The sequence below is a fragment of the Panulirus ornatus genome, chromosome 36 (assembly GCF_036320965.1).
Source record: "Panulirus ornatus isolate Po-2019 chromosome 36, ASM3632096v1, whole genome shotgun sequence".
NCBI classification, from domain to species: Eukaryota; Metazoa; Arthropoda; class Malacostraca; order Decapoda; family Palinuridae; genus Panulirus; species Panulirus ornatus.
In genome coordinates, this window is record NC_092259.1 from 13,669,042 (window position 1) to 13,681,363 (window position 12,322).

The window sequence follows — 12,322 nt, forward strand, 5'->3', positions numbered from 1 at the left end:
ATGACTGGCAACCAAACTCTTACGTCAAACAAGTAAAGCAAGGCAGCTTTAACCAGTGCACGTTGTATCTCCAATGAAAAAAAAAAATCAAGCTTCAGTTGCAGGTGGCTCGCTCGCTATTCAGCTTCATGCCGAGATTCGGTGATTTTAATCCGACATCAAACCCCAGATCTCTCAGAGCGTTAATGAGGAGCCTTCCGACCCACCGCCAGCTCTTGAACGCGTTGAATTACCAGGGCAGTAGGTCGAATATACTGAGGAAACCACAGAACCGGCCACGTAAACATCTCATAATGAAAAAGTTTTTGGAAATGGAAAGTTCCTTATTTCTGCTGTCACATTATTGCTAAACGTAGGTCCTTAACTGTCGAGATCAAACAATACTTGAACATAAGGGAACAGAAGGCACGTTCAAAGTGTCTTTTCAAAGTAGATAAAAGTGACCCGTTGTTCTGCAAGGCCCACACTTGGAGCCCCCTCTATACCTTAACTGTTTGAAGGGCTTTATGGAAGGGCTCAAATCATGAGAGCATGCTCACAGATGATGCGAGGACTTTGGGGGAAATGTGAAGACCCATGCATTGGTCAGTTGCGTAGCTGAAACTCAACACCACCAGATACAAAGAGATGAAGATGGCGCATGGGTAAAACGAGGTCAGGCGATGGCTATCGTCTTGCAGGGAAGCAGTTTAAGAAACCTTCCCTAAGTGGGACTTCGGGATGACGTTGTGCCTAGTCTGTCAAAGGACCACATTAGAATTGTCAAGGAAGTGAATGTCACAGTTGCCTTCAACAGCTGGGACAAAGGGACGATCAGAAAAAATTGCAGCACAGATGACCCAAATTTAGAATTATGAGGTACCAACTTGGCCACTCAACATATGGTGACAGAGATATGCTGGATATGGTCCAAAGAAAGCAACAAGAAATTGTACCATAAATAAAGGAGTCAATCTGGCGGGAAAGGTCAAGCAAGAGCCATGAACCTATCTACGTTGGTACAAAGCAAGTCAGGGAACACAAGACTACAGTGCATTATACTTTCTCGTTACATTCGTAAATGACAAAATGGAGTTCTAGGAGATGGGGAGGAATAGATTATCTTGAGGGCTTGAAAGAAAGAATTCAGCAATAATCAAAAAAAAAAAAAAAAGACAAAGTACTTCTCTGTTCCTCCTTCTGGAAAAATACGAACGAGAGGGTAGGATTTCCTGCCCCCCGCTCCCTCCCCTTTTAATCGCCTTCTACGACGCGCAGGGAATACGTGGAAAGTATTCTTTCTCCCCTATCCCTATATATATATATATATATATATATATATATATATATATATATATATATGATTAGAGAGAGAGATTTAAAGAGTATGTTAAACAGGTAGGGAGATGAGGTGCATGCGTGAATCCATAGTGCAGAGTCAGTAAGTTGTAAACATGTCCAACAAAAGGAAGTGACTCACTACATCATACACGGCTACAGTACACACTAACAAGAACATAACAAATAGCGATAACAAGGAAGAGCAGTCAAGAGTAAGAGCGGGAGCGTGCTGTTACAAGTGAACGCTGAGTCTGCTGGTGTTGCCGTCATAAAAACATGGAGGAAATGACGGTAAAGCTCGGTATGTACACATAACATTCTGTTCTGATAATAATCACACTAGGAGGCGCTCAACGATCTAGCCTAGGCCAGAGTGATATAGAAATGTACACTGAACATCAGCAAATGCTTCAGCTAGAAGAACTGACTGTTCAAGATGGTAGTGACTTATGACGTGAAGGAAATGCTCAGCGTGAGAATTACCACCACCCGGAGGATGCTCATATATATATATATATATATATATATATATATATATATATATATATATATATATATATATATATATATATATATATATATATATATATATATATATTTATATATATATATAGGCCCATAGCCTAGCGGTTAGCATGCCTGCCTCTTGCACAGGGGTCCCGGGTTCGATCCTGGCTGTTGGAGGTTTGTATGATATATATATATATATATATATATATATAATTTATGGTACCTCGCAAACGCGGAAGACAGCGACAAAGCAAAAAAAAAAAAATAATTTATATATATAATAAGATGCCCAAACGTCAGCAAGTGTTACTGTCCGTTCCACGTCTAGGAACCCTCTTTATGCGACGCCCTCCACCAGGGCTTGGCACTATCATTAATGGATGAGCTTCTATATACAAGTACGTGAAGAGGACGTGCGGTGGTACACCTACCCGGCATGGCTGCTTGCCTGGCCTGCTAGAGCCTTGGGAGGTATGGCTCCCCAGGTGATGTGGGTACTGCGGCAGTTGCCAAAAGTCGGTACACATGTTGTAACGGCCATCTTTGGTTTCGTGAAGATTGCTATTGCTTGTGTGTGTGTGTGTGTGTGTGTGTGTGTGTGTGTTGCTGGACCCCCACTGCAAGAGGTCAGGTCACACCGCGAGTGATCAGGTCATCTTTGGTCTATCACTGAGAGTGCAGGCTCGCCAAATACCTCATCATTTCAAGGGATTCCACATTTCCCTTCTACTGGAAGTAGTGCACCCAAGCTTGAGCTGGAGAAGCCTTCGGAAATGTCCTGCGTAACAGCAGAACTGTATATATATATATATATATATATATATATATATATATATATATATATATACAGGAGGTTTGTATGTTCTATGAAGGTGCGCGTTCATATACACTTTATTCGTATATATATATATATATATATATATATATATATATATATATATATATATATATATATATATATATATATATATATATATATATATATCTTTTCTTTCTTTCAAACTATTTGCCATTTCCCGCATTAGCGAGGTAGCGTTAAGAACAGAGGACTGGGCCTTTGAGGGAATACCCTCACCTGGCCCAATTCTCAGCTCCTTCTTTTGGAAAAATAAAAAAAAAAAACGAGAGGGGAGGATTTCCAGCCCCCCGCTCCCTCCCCTTTTAGTCGCCTTCTACGACACGCAGGGAATACGAGGGAAGTATTCTTTCTCCCCTATCCCCAGGGATAATATATATATATATATATATATATATATATATATATATATATATATATATATATATATATATATATATATATATATATATATATATATATATAGGTAGATATACATAAATATCCAAGTACAATTTCGTCGAAAGACTTATTCGAGAGGAGTACATTATTTTCCAGAAAATTATTGTAACGCAGAATACGAACTCCAGGAGCTCCAGGAAAGGGGTCCTGGGGCTTTATTTTAACTGTTGATTATATACCGGTACTATTTCATACTATTCGCCATTTCCTGCGTTAGCGAGGTAGCATTAAGAACAGAGGACTGTTATATGTACATATATACCGGTATATCGGTACATATATACCGATATTTATGTTAGTTTATAATTTCTTTTGAACCTTATTAACGGGGTCCTGGCGTTCCCAGCTACCACGCAAAAGGTCAGGGTTCCAATCTTTACTCTTGGAGGGTAGTTTGTGTACTATATATATATATATATATATATATATAATGGGGGAGACGGGTTGAACAAGGAATGAGATATGGTCGCCAGTCTGTCATATCTATCCAAATTGTATGATAGTTTGATATTCTTGACTCATAGTTGTTATTTGAAATATCGGGAATATCATAACTTGCAATTAAGAATATACATTATCACTAGAGCCACTATGTGGGGGAGGGAGATTATATGTTGTCAACCCAACATCATCAGGGGAGGCACGGGAGAGAAATGTAGGTCAGTTGATGCACAACGATTGTCCAAATGACAATCGCATGTTTACCAAATTCCGTCCTAGCTTCATCTCTTCGATGTATATCAACTGACTGTTATATTTCTCTCTTGTGTCTCCCCTGATGATGTGATTATTACACGAAAGTGCACTTGGGAACTTATCATGTTTCATTTTCCTCGTGGACTCATAGGAATATATATATATATATATATATATATATATATATATATATATATATATATATATATATATATATATATATGTATATATATATTTTTGGGGTAGGGTAAAACAACTGTAACCTCGAATCTCCTACGTGGTCCAGAAGGCGCCTAAGATGGGCAGGAACAGGCTGTTATTCCTCCCCTCCATTATTATTATCTTCCGTAAGAAGAAACTGAAGAAGGAAACAATATTTTTTTCCTCCAAACCCCATTCATATGTTCTTCACGCTGTTCCGCTAACGTCGGAAACGACGAATAAACGTGAATAAGAATATGCAAAATGATTATGAGACAATGGGTAAAAGTGTAGCATCAAACTACAACCATTTACCTTAAAGAACACGGAGAAAGAGGGTGAGAGAGTATGGTCGTCTGCAGCCGTTGTGTGAGCGAGCGTGAAGCAGTGGGCGTGAGTCCACCCCACTCCGCTATGCCACTTGTTTGCTTTTCTCAGCTAATAGAAGGATTTTCAGATTCCTATGTTTTAAGTTATCTATTTTTTCTGCATTTCTAGATTACATGTCTCCTACATAACAGTTGAGTGGCATATAAAGTCTGCATTCAAACGGAAACACGAAGAGATAAATCTAATATGAAAAATCACTCCATAATTTTTTATAGAAATGCGTGCATCACAGCGGGAAATCCCACGTTTAGCATCAAGAGATAAAAGATATTGTCACGATGCACGTACGTTAGGAGGAAGGGGAAGAGCGACAGGGTGGACGTAACAGCAAGTGACTATATAACGTTAAAGGAAAGAAGAGGAAACGGGTGGTGAGAGGGAGGTGTTGCTGGCGCTGTTGCAAGGTCGGTTCAGCATGCCTCCGTCGCCGCGCCACGCGCGGGAAGAATTCACGTCGCCGCGCCAGACTTAGCGACCTCCTCCCCCATATGGGCTGGGACCACGCCAACATTCCCGCCTCGTGGCCCTGGGTCGCCATGACTAACTAACTTTGTCTCCCAGATGGTACTCGCGCACACTCTCTTATCATTGATATCTCACTATTGGAATTATTTTTTTTTCATTTCGTTGCCGACTTACTCGCATTGCGTTTTGTTATTCGAACGCCAACGATGCTTTGAATCAGGTGGCTACAGGTACATAACGTATTCGCTTTGTTTTACCTTCTTACGCCGATGACAGCGAAATAACACTCTGAGCTTTTCTAGAGAACAGATGTCAGACTCCACAAAACTAGTATTTATTTAATATCCCAGAAATACGGTATAGTATTTCAAGATATATCATTCTTATGGAAGAGAAAACCTTATCACATTTAAGGCAGTAGCTACGAGTACTTTCAGTGTACGTAGAGCAAGATAAGCATGTTGATTCGACTTTACAACTGTTAAACTGTCCAGTTCTTACTGTTTATAGTTAGACGGTTCACAGGAAGATATTCCTTATATCCACATTATTACATGATTCATGCGCCAGTCTAAGGTGCACTTGTCACTGTTCTGTTCGTTTCTTGCATTCCTGCTGTGACTCAGGACTGCACACCATCCTCGAACTTTGGTTCTAAGAATAGAGTCCACTGGAATTTCCTTCAGTCAGCTTCAGTTATCCCTAATTTCCCGTTATCATACATCAAAATATGTAATAGGCAACCCAGTTTTTCCTTAATTAATCATATTTAGTTAAACCTTTAATTCCATGTCTATTTCAGACTAAAAATTAAGAACTATGAATAGGTATATACAATCCATTTCACGAATCATAACACTACAACTAAGTTTAGTCCTACTGATTATTATTATTATTATTATTATTATTATTATTATTATTATTATTATTATTATTATTATTATTATTATTATTATTATTATTATTATTATTATTATTATTATTATTATTATGTAGGATGGAACCCCAGGTGTGAGCTTCGTGTATTTTCAGTGGCAGGGATGGTTAATATTTAGTGAGGTAATACAAAGTGTGCTGCTACTTATAATTAGAAATATATACGCCGCTGTCGTAGTGGCTACGATGACTCGAACACGACGGTACGATTGTTCAACGTGACGTTACGACCCTTGAGTGGCATTTAACTTAACCTTAGGGGGTTAGGTCAAAGGTCAGGGCATCATACCTAGGGGTAATACGGTCGTCCTTAAGGACTCTCAAGTCGTTCTCAAGGGGTTAGATTTATTATAGTCCACAAAACTGGTAATGATTTGTTCAGTCCAGTGATTATAACTATGAAGTAAACTGGACTGTTGTGAACTCGTACAACGTTGAAATGTATCATTCATTTGTAGCGTTAAATGAATAACCCATCTGGGCTTGAACTTACTGGGGTAGAACATGTCTTCACCTTCACCAAAATTGATATAATGTTTAAGATTTCTTCTTCCGGTCCTCATCTGTTCTGAGACGTGGATTTGTCAGTGACTATAGTTATGGAGGGCAGGCCTCATTAAGGGAAAGTGTCCCTATACATGATGTATACATCATCAGGAACGAACATTACTGTATATAGATATGGACGTAGGTTGTGTGGGTGGGCTGTAGGCCTCTCAACTGTCTAGGTCATGAAGTGCGTCAGCATCAAACTACGCCCACCGACCGTAAACTCGTAGCGCCAAGCGGAGGTGTTACGAATAATTTTTAAGATCACACACACTCTCACCAGCCGTGGCACACACACACACACACACACACACACACACACACACACACACACACATATATATATATATATATATATATATATATATATATATATATATATATATATATTAGGAGAGAGAGAGAGAGAGAGAGAGAGAGAGAGAGAGAGAGAGAGAGAGATAATAAGGGTTGAACACTTGGGTCCTCTTTGCGTCTCAGTTCTACTACTTAAAACTTCCATTTTTTTTGTTTTGTTTGTTTTTTACGAGTGAGTCCATTTGTCTCTTCCGTAGCGGGTTGCATCGGCCTCGTCAACAAGTCAGAGGACGCGCCGTGTCTACAGGTAAGGACCTCGAGCAAGCACGGACCCGGCTCATCTGACATGTGGACACGACCTTCGTTGTAAAGGTATTTCTCTCGTCTTCTCGATTCAATCCATAGACAAAGTAACCCTGTCAATCACGACGGAGATTTTATTTTCGGCCCAAGTTTCCATGGGAACATTACCACCATTCGTCCGTCTCACACTGAAGCCAGACAGTTCAACAGCCTCTGTTTTAGTCTTTTCTTATCAACTGTTGCTTAGCCGTGTCAGAGAAGTGCAGCGGCGGACTGGTGACACATACCTTCGTCCTGATTCCACGTTGTATCACATTCAACAAGTTTTTACTGCCCAGTTCGTCGTCTGACTGTTTCCGTGGTTTGTCTGTACCAGTTTATAGAGTATACGTGTTACTGATAGTGGCCTGTATTACTGAGTCTTTATTACGATTTGACACGACGGTTAGTTGATGCCAAGCTCAGTTGACACTAAGGCAAGTTAACACCAAACTTAGATGACACGTACGTAATTTGAGACCAAATTTATGTGACACTGAGGTTAACGCACACCAAGGTGACATGACACCAAGCTGAGTTGACGCTAAGTTGACAAGACGACGAGTTATCGCTGGTGAAGTTAACACTACTTAAAGTTGTCACTGGGGCTAGATGACACCAGACAGCTGGCTACGTAGATGAGATGACACCAGGTCCAGTTGACACCATGGCACGAAGGTACGAGATATGGAGAGAGAGAGAGAGAGAGAGAGAGAGAGAGAGAGAGAGAGAGAGAGAGAGAGAGAGAGAGAGAGAGAGAGAGAGAGACTTTAGGGTCACTTCCTCGTGAGTGGAGTTAGTTGCGGGTTGTGTGGACGCTACTGGCACGTCCTCATCCCGATCTTGGCGCTGCACCAACCTCTGTCTGGGACAGACCTGCCCACCTCCCTGCCCTCACTACACACCAGATGTTCTCCCGTAAATAACTAATAGAAACGTAGCAGTAGATGGCCGTCTGTGCCGAAACTAACACAGGAAACAGAAATATGACCTTTGGAACACGACGTTACCATGGCCTGGCCTTTGACTTAAAGCTCTGGCTTTCCCAACTTCATTTTATCATTATATTCACCTTTCCTTCCCTCAGGGAAATGGACATTATTGTTTCGTCTCTCCTTTCTTGAGAACATCCAACAACTGTGTGCCATTTCTCTCTTCTTGGGCCAGTCAACCCGACACTTGGCAAGCCTGGTCTCTCCTTGCTTGTCTTCGCTCAGCTTCCGTCATTAGTGGTGTGTATGCACACACTGTACTTCCTCACGTTAACAACAAGCACTGGTAATTGTGGTCTGTTATAAGACTCTGCACTAGATAGTGCGATCACTCCACGGCAAGATAGTTACAGAAGAAGCGTTGTTATTTCTTCAATGTTGGATTTCTGGTAGAAACTTATACAAAGGACACAAGTTCACAAGGTCTGAAAGATGGTATGAATTTGATGGCCTGGTAAGAAAGCTTTGTCGCTTCATCGAGTCAACACAATGACCAAAGACCAAAAAGCAGTTGGCACTGGGTATGTACCAAAAGACCCTTGTGTGTGCTGGCAGCTCTTGAAAGAAAGTCTTACTATCTCATCACTGACAGTAGGTTAAGAAGGACGGAGGGTGGGCTCATATTGGATAGTAGTGGCAGATAGATAACGCTGATATGATGCTGTTATCTCGTGAATGAAAGTGATACTGTCACATCACCTAGTAGACAGTCTGTTGGCTGATCGCCCGGTTGTGGTGTAGATCCGTGTTGTTGAATGGCAAATATCGAAAATGGAGGCGTAAGTGGCCTTGCCCATCAGAGATGCTGTGCACCAACAGGAGCCACCCTACCGTGTAAAGTGCTTCACGTACAACATATACTGAACGACTACGGAAGTCCATACCTCTCTGGAAGATAACAGTGTTCATCAGTTGATGATACATTTCTGTTTTTGGAATAAACGTAACCATTACTAATCAAGCCAGGGACGCTATCACAGATCATTGCCTGTTCACCCGTAGAAGACATTGCCAGCTATCTGAATACTAATCCTGGAGGGTTGATGACAGAGCGAGGCCAGGGGACGAGCCGGGCTGTGCTTCTGAAATTATGCGTTGATGTACGAGTCCCTGACGACGGCTGCTGTGGCCATGTCCAGTTCTGACAGTTACTCGAGGTACCGCATGAGTGTGTTTGGTTAGCATGAACAGATGGATGTCGGTTTATGTTAATTATGAATGTAACAACAATACGCTGTTACTTCCTGAAATCATTAAAAGTCTACAGTCAAGCAGAAATGTTCTTTACATTTATATGTTACATACAGGGAGGAAGAGGTCAAACTGTTAGTAGTTTACAGTCGTGGGGCCCCATCTCTGGACCCTACTGTAGTGTCATAAAACATTTTGAATATCTGTTTGGTGTGTGTGTTTGTGTGTGTGTGGAAAGCTTACTCATGCCTCTCACTAACACGGACCCCCAGGCATTTTGGCTACGACTGTTCGTTTTTATATTTCTCTATTTCATCACGCAGTGTGACAACTCTGGCAGTCTATCTCATTTAATGTGAGGCCGGTCGACACTTATATTGCTGCAGCCCAACATATTAGCAAGACACATATTGATGCCTTATTATATTGGGAAGGACACCTTCATTGTCTTTACAAGGTTGGCAGTGGTTGCTGAAGGCAAGGATACTCTCTGCCTGCATCAAGGACCTCAGTCTGGTTTTATTAATGATATAGCTCCTGGTAGGCAGGACCTAGTGCACGTCAAACACTGACAGAATTTTCCCTAACTTACTGAAGGTTGGACTGCGTCAGGTCTTGCTGAGGCTCGGTCACCTCACACAATGAGGCTGGCTGCCTGGCTGCCTGGTTATTTAGGCATCAGTTCGCTCGACTGCCAGGGTCATTAAGACCATCATCGCCAAGTTATAACCTCCAGTTGAAAAACATTTAAATCACCGTCAAGGGTGAGGCAGGAGGCCCTAAATACCCCGGACGGGTGGTGAGTGACACCTTCTCACACGCCTCATGCTGTCATGATACCAGTACACCGGTCATGGCATCGGCTGGCCTTACTCATGGCACTGCACGACTCCCTCACATGACGTATCTATCCCTGAGCACAAGGACGCACTTCATCGTCCCTGTTGGGCTGAGTCATAGCACTCGGGAGCGAGTCACACTCAGAAGGTCGTCGTCTGTATGCAGGAAGGACGCACGGGGTCACACAGCAGTGGCCCGGCACACCAGCACCTCAATGTTAACACCGTCCTTCCCGGAACGTACACCATCACCCTGTACACAGTTGTCATACTCGTGGACTCCTGCCACCACACACACACACACACACACACACCACCCACAAGCTGAACTGTCATCATCATTATCGTCATCATCATAACTATTATTACTATTATCATTAATGTCACGTAATCCCAGAAGTCATTTCATGAGGCCCCTGCACCTTCAAGGCTGCCCTCTGCACAGGAGCAGAATACTGATGGAGGAATCCTTTGGAACGGAACTTTCCTTGACCACACTGGTCACCTCTCTGTTGCCGTCGATACAGCCTCACCAAAGGCGACTTTCTCACCTTCGGTGTAACCACCACCACCACCAGGAGCAAGCGGAGTCACGTGACCACATGATGGGTTCCGTGCTGGCCAATCATGCCTTGTCAAAAGAGCTTTATTGTAACATAATTTGTTTACTTTGTATTATGTCATTAGCCGCTTGTCGCACCACACGGTGACACCAGCCTCTGTATGTGTCTATACTGTAGGTAAACATTATTTTCATAATTACATTATCATTATTATTATTATTATTATTATTATTATTATTATTATTATTATTACAGCCTCCTTGTTCAGGCAAAAAACTGCGAGCAAAAATGAATCAGTACTGAGCTGTGTATGTGTTCATGAGTGTGGAGGTGGTGCGTGGTGTGAGGCATCGTATTTGTGTTATGATGTTGGAATAACACTTCTGTTACGTCATCGTACTGAGGGAGTTGTCAGTATACGACAGCCATCTTATCACACCAAATAAAGGTATCGTATTCGAAGGGTTATCACTGTACTCCAGAGGTTATCACTGTACTCCAGAGGTTATCACTGTACTCCAGAGGTTGTCACTGTACTCCAGAGGTTATCACTGTACTCCAGAGGTTGTCACTGTACTCCAGAGGTTATCACTGTACTCCAGAGGTTGTCACTGTACTCCAGAGGTTATCACTGTACTCCAGAGGTTATCACTGTACTCCAGAGGTTGTCACTGTACTCCAGAGGTTGTCACTGTACTCCAGAGGTTATCACTGTACTCCGGAGGTTGTCACTGTACTCCAGAGGTTATCACTGTACTCCGGAGGTTGTCACTGTACTCCAGAGGTTGTTGTGGATTCTATAACAACCCTTGCAGTATTGTGTAGAGCAGGTGGTGGTGGATAGATAAGCTGGGCACGAGGTTCCCTGGTGTTAACCCCAACATCTACACAGTGTACCCTGGAAACCTAACGTTACATGCATAGCATAAACTCTGCTCCTGCCACACTGCCACACTGCCACACTGCCATTCCCCTCCACATGCCGAAAATTCTCCTTTTTAGAATTAGGGCAGCTGAGGCCCTAATCAAGAACATTAACGATATATATATATATATATATATATATATATATATATATATATATATATATATATATATATATATATATATATATATATATATATATTCATATTCTAGTCTGAGCCAGGTACTCAGTTTATCGACCAACCCCTAGGGGTGGATGAACAGCTGGGTTGACTGTGGACGGACTTCCGCAACCAGGATTCAAACCCATGCGCTCGACCCTGGGCGCCCCCTAAATGCGTCACGGTGAGGAACGGTAACCGATCCACCACGGGAGTCGGATCATACAGTAAGATCGAGTCATCTTGGTATGGAGTACTGCCCTCACAGCTGGGGAGGCTCTTCCTCGACTTGATGGTCTTCGATTCCGTCATCCCTACTAACTTGACCTTACAATCTCATCCACTCTGACTAAGCTGCTGTATTGACTTTATTTCTCTCCTCTGTAGATATAACTCCGGTTTCTCCTCCGGAGAGTTGGCCGCTCTGTACGAGCCTACGTAACATTCTGCGAGTCACTGTGTCACACAGTTAGTGTAAGGCCGTTGGCAACCCAAGGTTGTGCCAGTGTAGTCCTTTTTGCTTTCCCTACGTCGCTAAGATGTATAACTACTTATTCTTTCATGCTTTGCTGGACAGCCATCACCTGACCCTTCTTAAAAGGCAGGTATTTCGCTTCCTCTGTTACATTATTCTTCCTCTACTCTCATT

The 12,322-nt window shown here is 42.2% G+C and overlaps 1 protein-coding gene across 3 annotated transcripts in view; it reads left to right on the forward strand.

The window, feature by feature from the left end:
- The window catches only part of Alg3 (Alg3, alpha-1,3- mannosyltransferase), a 128,833-nt gene that overhangs the window by 50,750 nt on the left and 65,761 nt on the right, over positions 1 to 12,322 (forward strand). Inside the window, exon 2 of one of the 3 annotated variants that reach the window (XM_071683492.1) lies at positions 6,919 to 6,968. The gene's annotated coding sequence lies outside the window, so the exon portion shown is untranslated. Of the gene's footprint in view, positions 1 to 6,918; positions 6,969 to 7,012; positions 7,034 to 8,702; positions 9,153 to 12,322 lie in introns of those variants that run through there. The other 2 variants (XM_071683491.1, XM_071683489.1) reach the window with 2 other exon arrangements.